At 39.1% G+C, this 13,136-nt stretch overlaps 1 long non-coding RNA gene across 1 annotated transcript in view; it reads right to left on the minus strand.

Moving 5' to 3' along the window:
• Positions 1–13,136, minus strand: part of LOC113571450 — a 27,656-nt gene continuing 14,520 nt past the window's right edge. The window contains exons 2-3 of the long non-coding RNA XR_003410001.2: positions 2,524–2,568; positions 1–80 (exon numbers count right to left, since the gene is read on the minus strand). This is a non-coding gene — a long non-coding RNA (uncharacterized LOC113571450). The remainder of the gene's footprint in view (positions 81–2,523; positions 2,569–13,136) is intronic.

Below are 13,136 nucleotides of genomic sequence, written 5' to 3' on the forward strand. Positions count from 1 at the left end.
CCTGGTCTTGCAGATTTCTCCTTTGTAAGAAATTATTTCACCCTTTCTCTCACAGGAAGCTGTCACTTTATGAGACATTCCTGCATTAGGAAGAAAACATGGAATAATGTTAGCTAAGGAATACTGAAAATGCCCTACACCCTTAGGTGTTAACTTTTGTTAACACTGGAAGCCCTGGGAGTTTATTACAAAATATACTGGATAGTGAAGAGACTCAATTATACTCACAACAGCAAGTCATTGTGAGCTGAATACTAAATGTTTATAATTTCACCATTAAGAAACTAGCTAGCTAAATTTCTAGGGGCAACACTGGACATCAAGGTAAAATGTTAACAATCACACCCCCAAAGTAGATTACTGGAGTTTGATGCTCACCTGGCAAAACACCACTGCTATACCAAGAGGAATTTGTTGAAAACTTTGGTAACGTGACTAGACAAGTCTCTCAGGCACAATCAATAAATAAATGTAATGGTATGTCAGTTTTACAAAGAATACATAAATTATTTCCCAAGGGAGCACACCTATAATCCTCTTGCTGCTTATCCTTTCTTTAGGCTTCTGCATACAAGCATTCCCACACAGAGATAATGGTTACCACTCTGTCCATTTTTGCTAACTGGTCATGCCTTTTGTATCACAAGTACTAATTTCTAACAGTAAAAATGAGTGATAATTTATACTTTACCTGTTATGTTAAACAATGCAGTCTATCCCACAAAATATACATTTTACACTGTTTTCATTCACTTTTGGTTGAGAGTAGGTAGAGCAAATTTGTTACTGATACTTCTCTTCAGTATTTGTCTCTTTTTTGGTAACTGTTCTTTTTCTGTTTTTTCTCCTTCAAATTTATTTAAACCCATTAAGCACAACTTGAGCTCTTGTATGTTATTACTGGATTCATTCTAGGGTTCCTTTCTCATGGACGAGCACCAGACATTACATAGATGGACACCAGACATGCAATGCTGCTGGCTCTCTCCCTCCCTTCCCTGCGTCCTCTGGTGAATGGGTTTCCATCACAATTTTTAGGGTGCAGGTTCTCAAGGTGTGCTAACATGGTTAGTGATTTTAGCAAAAGTATATTATGTCCTGATTTCCCGGTCAAGCTTGCAGGAGACAATTCACTAAAATTGTCATTTTCTACCTTGGAGTGCATTTAACTGCTTATTTTTGGGTCTGGATTTTTAGGTCTTGATGATCACATACTTGATAAATGAACCAGAAATCTAGAATCCTCAACATTTAACTTGTCATTCTATTGGTCTTGTGCATCGGCCCAGGTATATTCACTCGTCTCCGTGCTCCCAGACTGCTCACTATGCCTCAGTTTCCTTTATTCTGGTTATGTGGACTCACAATTGGATATATAAAGGATCTTAATGTTCGTGGATTAAACCATGCTCATCTTTACTCTCTTGGGAAATTGGGAACTTGTATGTCTACTGGTATGTCATCTACCTATTGTTAAAAAAATAGGCCTTCTGAACTCGAACAACATTACAAATAAGGCATCACTCAATGATCTTATCACCCAGTAAAATGCTTCTGCTAACAGAAATGTGGCAACAAGTTTGGGACTTTCTGCATTTAAATATGTTGGTGTCCAATGGTTTCACTTACATATACAAGCCACTTCTTACATGGAAAGGAGGAGGATTAGCTGTAGTTTTCTATAGTAGCCTGAAGGTCAAAAAGGTGGCCCTTCTTGAGGTTACAATTTGTGTATATTTTGCATTGAAGGTTCTCTCTTACCTTATTGCTGCTGATCTTAATCTATCGTTCCCCCAAATCTCTAAGCAAATTTTGTCTGAGTTGAATTAATTACTCACAGTAGCCACATCTATTTGCTGTGCTATTGTGATACTGAGTGACTGTAATATTCATGTCGATGCTAGATGTGCATTCTCTACTGAGTAGCCTCATCTATTTGCTGTGCTATTGTGTTACTGAGTGACTAATATTCATGTTGATGCTAGATGTGCATTCTCTACTGAGCTCTTAAGTGTTCTTGATTGTTCTGGTTTCACTCAGCACATTGATTTCCCCACACACAGTTATGGTTGCACACTTGATTTGTTTTGTACCTCTTGACTGGATATATTTCTGTACCACTGGACTGGATATTTCTGTCGTGGGTTTTGTTGTTGGCTTTACTGATTATAAGCTTAGTGAGATTTGTGTAAGTATACCCTCTCCAAAATCTCTTATTAAATCAGCTCTTTCTTTCTGTAATCACAACTCTCTCCACAATCATACTTTCTTTACCTCTCTTCAGACTTCTTCTCTAAGAGTTATTTCTAAACTCTTCACCTGATGCTTTGGTGGCACTCTACGACAGCACCGTTTCTGAAACACTCTCACTTCTGTCAGGACTACACTAGTCTTTACTACTCAGTTCTCTCCATGGTTAATCCTAGATGTGATGAAGTCAAGTACCTGCCCCATCACCATGTGACCTGCCAGAGAGTAGAGATATCTGTTACTATATGCAGTGAATCAAACATTTAGACTTACCTGAGACCCTGTTTCCAGAAGAATGGAAGCTGGAGCAGCTCCAACCTTTGTACAGGTCAGACGGGCCCAAGACCATACAAGGGTAGGGGGGAGCCGCCAAAGAAGAACACATATAGAGAGATATAGAGTCAATAAATGTTCAGATTTACCAGTAAATGTATTGATGTAATGGCCATTGAATTGTGCACAGGACTGACAATAAAATTATTGTAATATATTAAGGCTGATTTTATTGTTCTTCTGTAGAGCCATCTGCCTGAGATATTGGTTTAGCCCAGGGCAGGGCTTCCTGTATTTAAGGGGGTGTAGAACAGAAGCTTGAGGTTGGTGAGATGGCAATTGTACTCATTTAATGATTGTCTACTGAATGAGTGGCATCCAATTCTATGTTAGCCTGGTACAGAAGTCTAGTCCATTGTTAATTAATAGGATTGCTGATGAATGTTTGAGGAACATTAGCATCCTAATGTTATTTACTTTTAAAACTATTTATTTTCCTTTTTCTTTATTTTCACAATTGTTAGTAATACATATAGCACACTAAACGTATCTGGAGGTGTCCTGTACTCAGGGTGCAGTGAATCCTGTACTCCATCCTTGACGCAAAACCATGAATATATCCTGGATTCCTGTGGATTATACCATCCTCTGATGGGGAATCTTTCACACTAGCGCTCAGAGCTATGAAAAGTTAGGTGTTGGTGTTTCAAGTGCTTGTACAAAAAATTGGTATCACTGATCTTTTACTTTTCACTAGGCAAGTTTCTAAGTACAAGGATGCTCTAAATACTGACCTTTCTTCTTACTATTCTAACATCAAAAACAGTGGCATGGGCCCAAAACACCATAAATAAACTCGTTTTTCTCTTTTCCAGTCAACTCTTCCTCAAATCCTGATGGCTATCTCTCTGTCTTAACCACTGTCAATTCTTCCACTGTCTCTGACATCATCTTCCTGTGCTTGTCAATTTGACCCTGCTTCTCTTCTTAAATCTTTTTCCTCTGTTATTTCCACTATTGTTCATCTGATTAATCTGTGTTTTTCATTGGGTACTGTCCCTCCCTCTCTCAAAATTGAAGCTGTTATGTCCATACTAAAGAAACCTGGTTTAGATCCATCCTCATTGGCCAATTACATACCCAATTACATCTCCAGTCTCCCATACCTAGCCAAAGGCATGCAAAGGGTTGTAGACTCACAGCTTCACATTTTTCCATCAATAAATAATTTTCCTTTCAGTCATGTTTTCACTCTCTACACAGTACTGAGTCTGTTCTCTTAAGAATAGTTAATTATCCGTTTTCTACAGATAACAAACTCATCAACATTTGGGTTCTTTTGTATCTCACAGCAGCTTTTGATACTGTAAACCATTACATGCTCATTTATTGGTATTGCTGGCTTAGCTCTTAATTGGCTATGGTCATATCTTACTAGTAGATATGACCATAATGCATATTTAACCATTGATTTCAGTAGATCATTTGCCCCTGTTGTTCAAGTAGTACTCCAGGGACTTGTCCTTGGGCTTCTTCTTTTAATTTAATATATTTCTCCACTAGGCCAGATAAGTTCTAAATCATGGCCTTAAATTTCACTGTTATGTTGATGATATTCAGATTTAAATTAGTACTACTTCCCCCATAGCTTCTGCCCAGGCTTTAAGTTCATGAATCACATATCTAAAATTTTGGTTGCACAATAATTTGAAACTTAATGCAGATAAAAGATTTAGAAGTATGGCCTAAATTGCTAATTTTCAGTTTCTCAAGCTTCACTGTTGATGTTGAAGATGCTACTCTTAGGCCAGTTTAAGTTACTGAAAACTTGGTTGTCTCTTTGACTCTTCACTCACCTATCCAATATCAAGTTACTAACCAAACTGCATTTTATAATTTGTGCAATATTGCATGCCTTTACCCTATGCTCAATGATGCAAGAGTGTTAATAAATATCTTTTTATGGCCTCCCTGCTACATTATTCATCTGTCTTCAGTATATCCAAATGTAAGGCGTTGTAAGCAGAGCGGAGTCACACCTAGTAAAATTTCAATAGTTTAATCAGAGTACCAATGGAGATCTGAAAAATATAGTCAAAGACAGTCCAGATCAAGAGCTATTGTACACAAACTACGAGGCAGGGGCCAGGCAAAGGGCAAAAATGAGGAGTAACAAAGAGTCGATCAAAAGCCAAATAAATCCAGAAAACCACTAGCTTGGTATCACTAGGCAAGAGCAAAGTGAGATTTCACAAAGAACAGCATAAACAGTCAGGTTTAAATAGACAATGTCATTGAGGAAACTAGACACAGGTGAATTTAATAGACTGGTGATTAGGACTGGGCAGGGTAATTATGAGGAGTGTAGTCCACATGAGGTGAGCTAGAGCCAGTGATGTGACTCCAAAACTCAGCAGCTAGAGCCCTTAGATCTACCAAATGTATTGTTAGCAGACAATGTGAAAGCGTTAACCAGGTGTGATGTGTTCAAGAGATTTGGTAGATGTAAGGACTCTAGCTGCTGAGATTGCAGGTGGTGCAGAAGAGAGACTAACCATTAATCCAATGTGTTCAAAGAAAGCGGACCATGTTTGTGACGAGAATTGGGGACCCCAATCTGACACTATATCTTCTGGGATTCCAAAGAGGCAAAATACAGAACTGAATAGGGGCATGACGAGATAGGAGAGGAACCAGTTTTCCTGCCAGTAGGGTTTTGGGTGTCTTGTTTTGGGAACATACAGTGCAGGAGGCTACAAACTTGTGTATGTCTGCTAACATGCTCTCCCACCAGTAATGTCTGGATATTAATTGTTGTGTTTGCACCTCACCTGGGTGACCTGAAGTAAGTGAGGAGTGTGCCCACGTAATGAGACAGTCTCTACAAGAAGGAGGGATGTATTTCTTGTTAGCCAGACATTGTGGAGGGACACCCACACCTGTCAAGGCTTGGTTGATTTCCTCTTTGATCTCCCATCAGATGGAAGCCATAACACACTTGGGAGGCTGTATAGTTGTAGCAGGGGTCTTGGACCAAGGGTAATTTTCAGCACTCAGATTCCTGGACAAAGAGTCTGCCTTCGTGTTATGAGAACCTGGTTTGTAAGTGATAGTAAATTGGAATCTTGAGAAAAACAGGGACCAGTGAGTTTGTTGAGGATTCAATCTTTTAGCGTTATGCAGGTACTCTAGGTTTAATGATCCGTAAGGGCTTGAAAAGGGTATGAAGTTTCTCCATTCTTTGAGGGCTAGTTTGAGTTTTGTGAATTAGGTTGCTTCCCGAAGTTGTTCTAGTGCCACGGGGACTAAAGGTAAAGGATATGGGTATTTTTTGCTATTGTATTCATGGGCGGCCGAATGAAACCCTGTGATAGTGCCTGTATATAAGCATCCATAGCCTTCTCTTCAGCTTGTGTAAGGTGGAGTGCGCTGGATTGCATTCGCGAAGGTTTAGTAAGAGATGGTACAGTGTCTTCTCCTATTGGTTTACCATCTAATGTGGATAGTTTCATGGGAGTACAGAGGTTGTCCATGGAGATACCTAGCTGGAGTGCAAGCTTGGTATGAATGAAGTTTCCTTCAGCCCTTGAGTGGATCAATGCTGGAACGTACACAGGAGTAGGGCAATACAGGGTGACTAATATGATAAAAGATTTTGATACAAGTCCATTAATGGAATAGTTCACTTCATCAGCACCTCATTAGCATTAGAACTTTGTCCTTATAAGCCAGTTCTGTGAGAATGTCAGAACATAGGCCATTGCGATAGGCTACCAACAGAGCTGGGTCATTCCAACAACTGCCTGCTGCCAGAGAGCGAATCTCCAACACGTAATCCACTATTGAGCGGTTTCCTTGCCTTATTTTCACCAACAATGTCCCATTTGATCTCTCTTTTGTGGGGATCCCTCTTGAATGGATCATATTGAGAGCTTTCCCTGTTAGGCAAGATACTACAAAGGATATACATGCTCAAAGAGGGAAATTGTTAAAGTATATGGAACACTGGAGCAAGAATGCTTTGCAGTCATTGGGTCTGCCATCATACCGGATTGCTTACCAGGAAGATGGACCTGCTCTGTTCTGGTATGCTAGCAGCTGTTCTAGGAATCTGAACTGGTTGTGGGGAATGCAGATACTGTAGGGTGACAGATAGTTCAGTCATACTCTCTGCTATCATCTGTAGATGTTTCTGTTGGTCCTGATGTTGTTGGGTCAGACCAGAGACAGACTGGGTGAATCTTTTGAACATTTGCTACTGTTCCAGAAATCTTGCTTGGTATGCCAGAGCAGGCCCCTCCCAATGTAAAGTGTCCTTGGGTTTGTGAAAGGCACTATATAAATTGAATTTATTATTATTAATCAACAATAAATGTTTTCCTATTCCCATAGTGTTATGCATTGTTTTTGTGATGTATAATCATAAAAATGTTTCAGTAAATGCATACTTTATGTTAGAAAGTTACCACCAAAGACCTAACAGGGTGGATATGCATATAACAGGGTGGACATCAGAGTGTATCTAATAAGTACATGTGTGTGTTATGTGGATTTATTATTCAATTTGGTTAGAATAATAATAAATATTGGTATTATGTGTGCTAAAGAATGCCCTTAAGAGCAGTTGAGAGACAAAGGAGAAGGCAATACCTACAAAAAGAGAAAGAGAAATGGTACAGAGATGGTGGAGAGGCAGACAGGCAGGAAGAAGGCAATTTCTGGTGTGAGTGAATGAGAGAGAAAAAGGGGCACTGAGGAAGAAATTGAAGGAATCAGAAGAGCAAGTAGATCCAAAGCTAGAATACTTTCTCAAAACACTCCACTTGCAAGCCCAGACAGTGAACATATTCCAGAGATCTCAGGATGAGAGTAGGATTGTGCTAGGCCAATGCCAGACTTGTTACTGTTTTATATAACTAAACAAACTCCTATCTTTAAAAGCTTACTGTCTGGATAGCAGAGTCCTTTGCAGTCTTCAAATTCAGACCGAAGACCCATCTATTTGTGGAATATTTAAATGACCACTGACCCTGCTCCTATGTCGACTAACTGAAACTCTAGTACTTATTATAGCGTATTGTTTATTGCACTGATGTTGACTGCTCCTATGTTGACACTCTAGTACTTATTGTTTATTGCACTGATTGTTGTCTGAGATAGAGCTTATGTATTTTGCGCTTCTAGGCATCAGCACTGATCCCTGTATTTCAACAGTATTCCAGTTCATTGGTATACTGGACTTTATCCTACTGCACTGACTAGGATGTATTCTATGAGTAAATGACAAAGCACTTTGTAAGTTGCTCTGGATAAGAGCATCTGCTAAATTTCATAAATATAAATGTAAAAGCAATTCAATTTAAAGTATTGCAATTTAAATTGCAGTATCTAAAAGGGGACCTATTATGCTTTTTTGGGTTTTTGTTTGTTTGTTTGTTTTTGCTTTAATTTAGGGTGTTATAAAACATTAGCTTTTTGTGCATTTAAACAATTTGCAAAGCTACAAAGTTCAAAGTACACCCCAGAGGGAGTAACTCTTTCCTAAAGTAACCATTTTTCTTAGCTGCCTGAAACGCCTCATTGGAATTTGAGCCATTTTCATTGTTACATGATGACACAATCTCAAATCACTTTACACATTACCTACCTGCTGGCAAACCTGGTATCCCCTCTCACAATGCATAGTAAGTACTAGAGATATGGCAAGTACTGTGTTCAGCATTGTGAGGAGAAAACTAATTTATATGCTCTGCCATAGGTATAACTACAATGGAGTCAATGGTTGAAATTAATATTTAACACCATTCCTTCCATTGTTTCAATTACTCTTCTGTTTGTCCAGAAATTCAAGGAACCATGTGCAGTTTGATGCAGTATTCACTTCTCTTATACCTGAAAGATGGGGCACTTCCAATTTTGTGTGGCCCAGTGGAAGATTCAAATAGCAATGATTTTAAATAGATGTTGCACAATGTTCAAGTGTAGCAGTGGATTTATTATTACAAGCTGTAATTTTACGTTCACCATCTACTGTAGGCTTTTGTTAACCAGTTAGCTAGCTTTCTAATACCCCTGGTATTTTTACACATGTAATATGCTGGGTTCTTCCTACCTGCAGAGAACTGCTTGTTCAGCAGTTGTGCTGTACAGTATGAGAAAAATAATGTGGTTTTGGAATATTGAAATGTAAATCTATTCCAGTAGACCCCATAAATAAAATTACAAACATTGAAAATGAGCATAGCAGAACCCCTTTAACAGGATAAAGAGTTTGCACAAGAGGACTATTAGTCCTCAAGGCATTTTTATGTACATCATTGTACACAATGTATAACTGAAATATAACAGTTGTTCAAAACATAAGGCAACTTCACAAATTGGCAAGCCATAATCACAAAAATGCTGCAGAATTCCATTCCATGGGATTTCTAAGTAGTGTATTCCCTACATACTTATGACATGACGTGGGTTAAGAGAACTAGAGTTGATGTTTGTTTTGACAGTTGGGCAAATAAACTGTTTCTTTGCTGGCTAAGGTGGATGGACAGAATTGTATATATGTAACATCAACCCTATATTTTGCCCACAAATCAAATATCTTGTTGTTGGCTAAACAGCTTCCTATAGAAAGTTATCTCAGGGTGGCTAACATTAGCTAACTAGTTAAAAATGAACAAGATAAATCTTTTTTCTGGATGATTTAGAAACTTTTCAGAACTGATTACTTGATCATTGATAGTTTTTAGCAAAAGAATTCTGAAATATTAATAGCAATCATATAAGTGAACTCTAACATGTTCTCATTTATTTGCTGATCTCTGATAATCAGCCAACCAGCAGGTACAGCTTGCCAGAGTGTGAGACAAACAATGATTGACAGGTAAACTTTTGTGTCATCTTGTGTAGATTTAGGAGTAGTTATTCACTACTTCCTGTGCAGAAAATAAAATCTGACAATACATTAAAAATAAGATAAGATGCAAACCACACATACTACCCATTATTTAATTACTGAAATCTTTGGAAATGTTCAAAACATCTTTATTGTCATGTGCGATCACATGAATGTTATGTATAGTGTTTTATTACAGATGGCCAGAAGAGACAATTGTGAAAAGTAGTGATGACTGAAATGAAGCCTCATGAAACACAAAATTTTGAAGTGATAATGTTGGAAAAAAATTAAAAGAAAGAGAAATAATGCATGGTTTTTAAAAAAGTGCTTGGTTTTAGTGACTTATATTTTAGGAATGAGAAGGGTGGATTCATTGTCTCCTCTATAAGTCACCAGTCTTGAATTAATAACATCAGTGTTGAATTACCACCATAGTGTGCATTTACATCCAGCTGGACACAAATCAGAGTGTTAATTTGGCATTGATGGTGTATTTTTTTTCTACATAGTACACACAACTGATCGTTATTTAACTCCCCTTAGTTGTCTCATCAGAAATGACATGAAATCCCTTCACACAATGTATGTGGAGGCTAATATTTGGAAAATAATACACTGGGAAATATATTAATGAAAGAACAAACCTAATTCTGAAAGAATGTGTGAAATAAATCCAGAAAATCCAAATATAATGAGAAATATAAATAGTGTTTCAGAGTGGGCTATACAGCAAATATAGGTTCCTGTCGGAGAATATTTAATGTGTAAACTTTAATTCAATGAAAGGTGTGTGTGTGTGTGTGTGTGTGTGTGTGTTTCAACCTCACTCATACTGTTAATGTGTGATCAGTTCCACCAGTTCCATATGGGTTTTATGCAATACACCAACACCATGCACTGAATTAATCTCCCTATATTAACCCACTTTGCTGTCTCTGTGCTGGTTACTCGTATGGTAGGTTTCAGTTATTTCTCAAGTTATTATGCAGTTAAGCTACATATTTTTATGTTTTAGACACAAATTATTTGACTTTTATGTTCTGAAAGCTCATGTCTGATGATGAAGAGTTTACATGCACTTAGAATGCATTAGCCAAACAAAATTTATAATAGAACATGTTTTCACAACATGCTGCCAAAACAGATTACCCCTACTAACTTTGATGATAATCACTGCACACATATTTGGCCTTTTTAATTAAATGTGAAAAAATTCCTGCATGGGCATTGGCCCAGGCTAGAGTGTGATGATTACTTGTAGAAGAAATTCAAGTTAGTGGTAATGAGAATCAATTTTTAAGGAGTCATTTCTTTTGGGCTTTCAGTATGCGTGTAAACATTCAGCATCCTTGCAAGTACAAGTACAAAATCATGGGAATTTCAATACACATGACAACATATAGAGCCATCTGTGCCCATTTAGGCCTGTAGGCCTTTCTAATATTTGCCACGACCAAAATCAGAAAATGTGTTGGTGTATTACAACAGCATTGCCAAGCAATGGCTGTGTGATCATTAAAATGTATATATATATATATATATATACTCATTCCAAATCCAGCACGCTGAGACTGTACACTAAGTGCAAGTTGGGCGACCAAAGACTATTGTGCATCAGAGGCACTATCCAGGATGAAACATCCAACATCCAAGAGTGCAGTAGAATGATAAAGTGCTTAGTGATGAAGTGATTAGTGAGTACCTCAGAAAGCAGATACTTGAGGTAGATGTGAGGAACAGGAACCAACATGAAAGGATAAATCCCTGTACGATATGTACCACTGGCAATTAGTGGAAGTAGCTGATGTGGAGAAATTCTACTGAAATTCTACTTTCTACTGGAAAAAGCTGTATTGAAAGACAGCATGGAGGCACATGGCAGCACAGGAACAAGCACAGGAATCAACAGCAGGGGATCTACCACAACAGGCAGGACCTCAGATGCAGGCTGTGCAAAGATGCACCTGAGACAATCTAGCATATAACAATGGGATGCAAGATGCTAGCAGCCAGTGTGCATGGAACGCCATAACCAAGTGGCTGGCATAGTATAGAGTATAGTGAGTACAGGCTGGATGTTCTGAGGTCAAAGTGGGATACTCCCCGAAAGGTGGTGGAGAATGACCAAGCTAAGAGTCTCTGGGACTTCCAGATCCAGACTGACAAAAGGGTAAGGGCTAACCAACACAGTAGAACAGAACATACACTATATTGCCAAAAGTATTCATTCGTCTGCCTTCACAAGCATATGAACTTGAGTGACATCCCAATCTTAATCTACAGGGTTTAATATGATATAACAGCTTCAACTCTTCTGGGAAGGCTTTCCACAAGGTTTAGGAGTGTGTTTATGAGAACCTTTGACCATTCTTCCAGAAGCACATTTGTGAGGTCTGACACAGATGTTGGACGAGAAGGCCTGGCTCGCAGCCACCACTCTAATTCATCCCAAAGGTGTTCTGTCGGGTTGAGGTCAGGACTCTGTGCAGTCACGTTTTTCCACACCAATCTCACTCATCCATGTCTTTATGAACCTTGCTTTGTGCACTGGTGCGCAGTCATGTTGGAACAGGAAGGGGCCATCCCCAAACTTGGGAGTATGAAATTGTCCAAAATCTCTTGGTATGCTGAAGCATAAACAGTTCCTTTCACTGGAACTAAGGGGCCAAGCCCAACTCCTGAGAAACAACCCCACACCATAATCCCCCCTCCAACAAACTTTACACTTGGCCCAATGCAGTCAGACAAGTACCTTTCTCCTGGCAACCGCCAAACCCAGACTCGTACATCAGATTGCCAGATGGAGAAGCGTTATTCGTCACTCCAGAGAACATGCTCTAGAGTCCAGTGGCGGTGTGCTTTACACCACTGCATCCGAAGCTTTGCATTGCCCTTGGTGATGCTTGAATGCAGATGCTCAGCCATGGAAACCCAGTTCATGAAGCTCTCTATGCACTGTTCTTGAGCTAATCTGAAGGCCACATGTTTGGAGGTCTGTAGTGATTGACTCTGTGACCCTGCTCTGTCATTTTATGTGGCCTACCACTTTGTGGCTGAGTTGCTGTCATTCGCAGTCACTTCTACTTTGTTATAATACCACTGACAGTTGACAATATTTAGTAGTGAGGACATTTCACAACTTGTTGCACTGGTAGCATCCTATTACGGTACCACACTGGAATTCACTGAGCTCCTGAGAGTGACCCATTCTTTTGCAAATTTTTGTAGAAGCAGTCTTCATGCCTAGGTGCTTAGTTTTATAAACCTGTAGCCATGGAAGTGATTGGAACACCTGAATTCAATGATTTGGATATGTGAGCGAATACTTTTGGCAATATAGTGTAGTAGTAATGGACAAACGACAGAAGAGGGCCATAGTGACAGATGTAGCAATCCAAAGTGATAGCAACATCAGCAACAAAGAACATGAAAAGCTTGAGAAATAAATATGACTGAGAGAAGAGCTGGAAAAGATGTGGAAGGTGAAGGCAACAATGGTTCCAGTAGTAATGGGAACACTAGGGGCTCCCAAACTGGGACAGTGGCTCCACCAGATCCCAAGAACAACATCTGAGATCTCCATCCAGAAGACTGCAGTCCTGTGAATGCGTAACATAATATGCAGGACCCTCAAGCTCCCAGGCCTCTGGTAGAGAACCTGAGCTTGAAGGAAAAAGACCTCCCTGAGGAGGATGAGTGAATTTTTAAGGTTGATGTC

Source organism: Electrophorus electricus, chromosome 13 (genome assembly GCF_013358815.1).
Source record: "Electrophorus electricus isolate fEleEle1 chromosome 13, fEleEle1.pri, whole genome shotgun sequence".
In the NCBI taxonomy this organism is placed as follows: Eukaryota; Metazoa; Chordata; class Actinopteri; order Gymnotiformes; family Gymnotidae; genus Electrophorus; species Electrophorus electricus.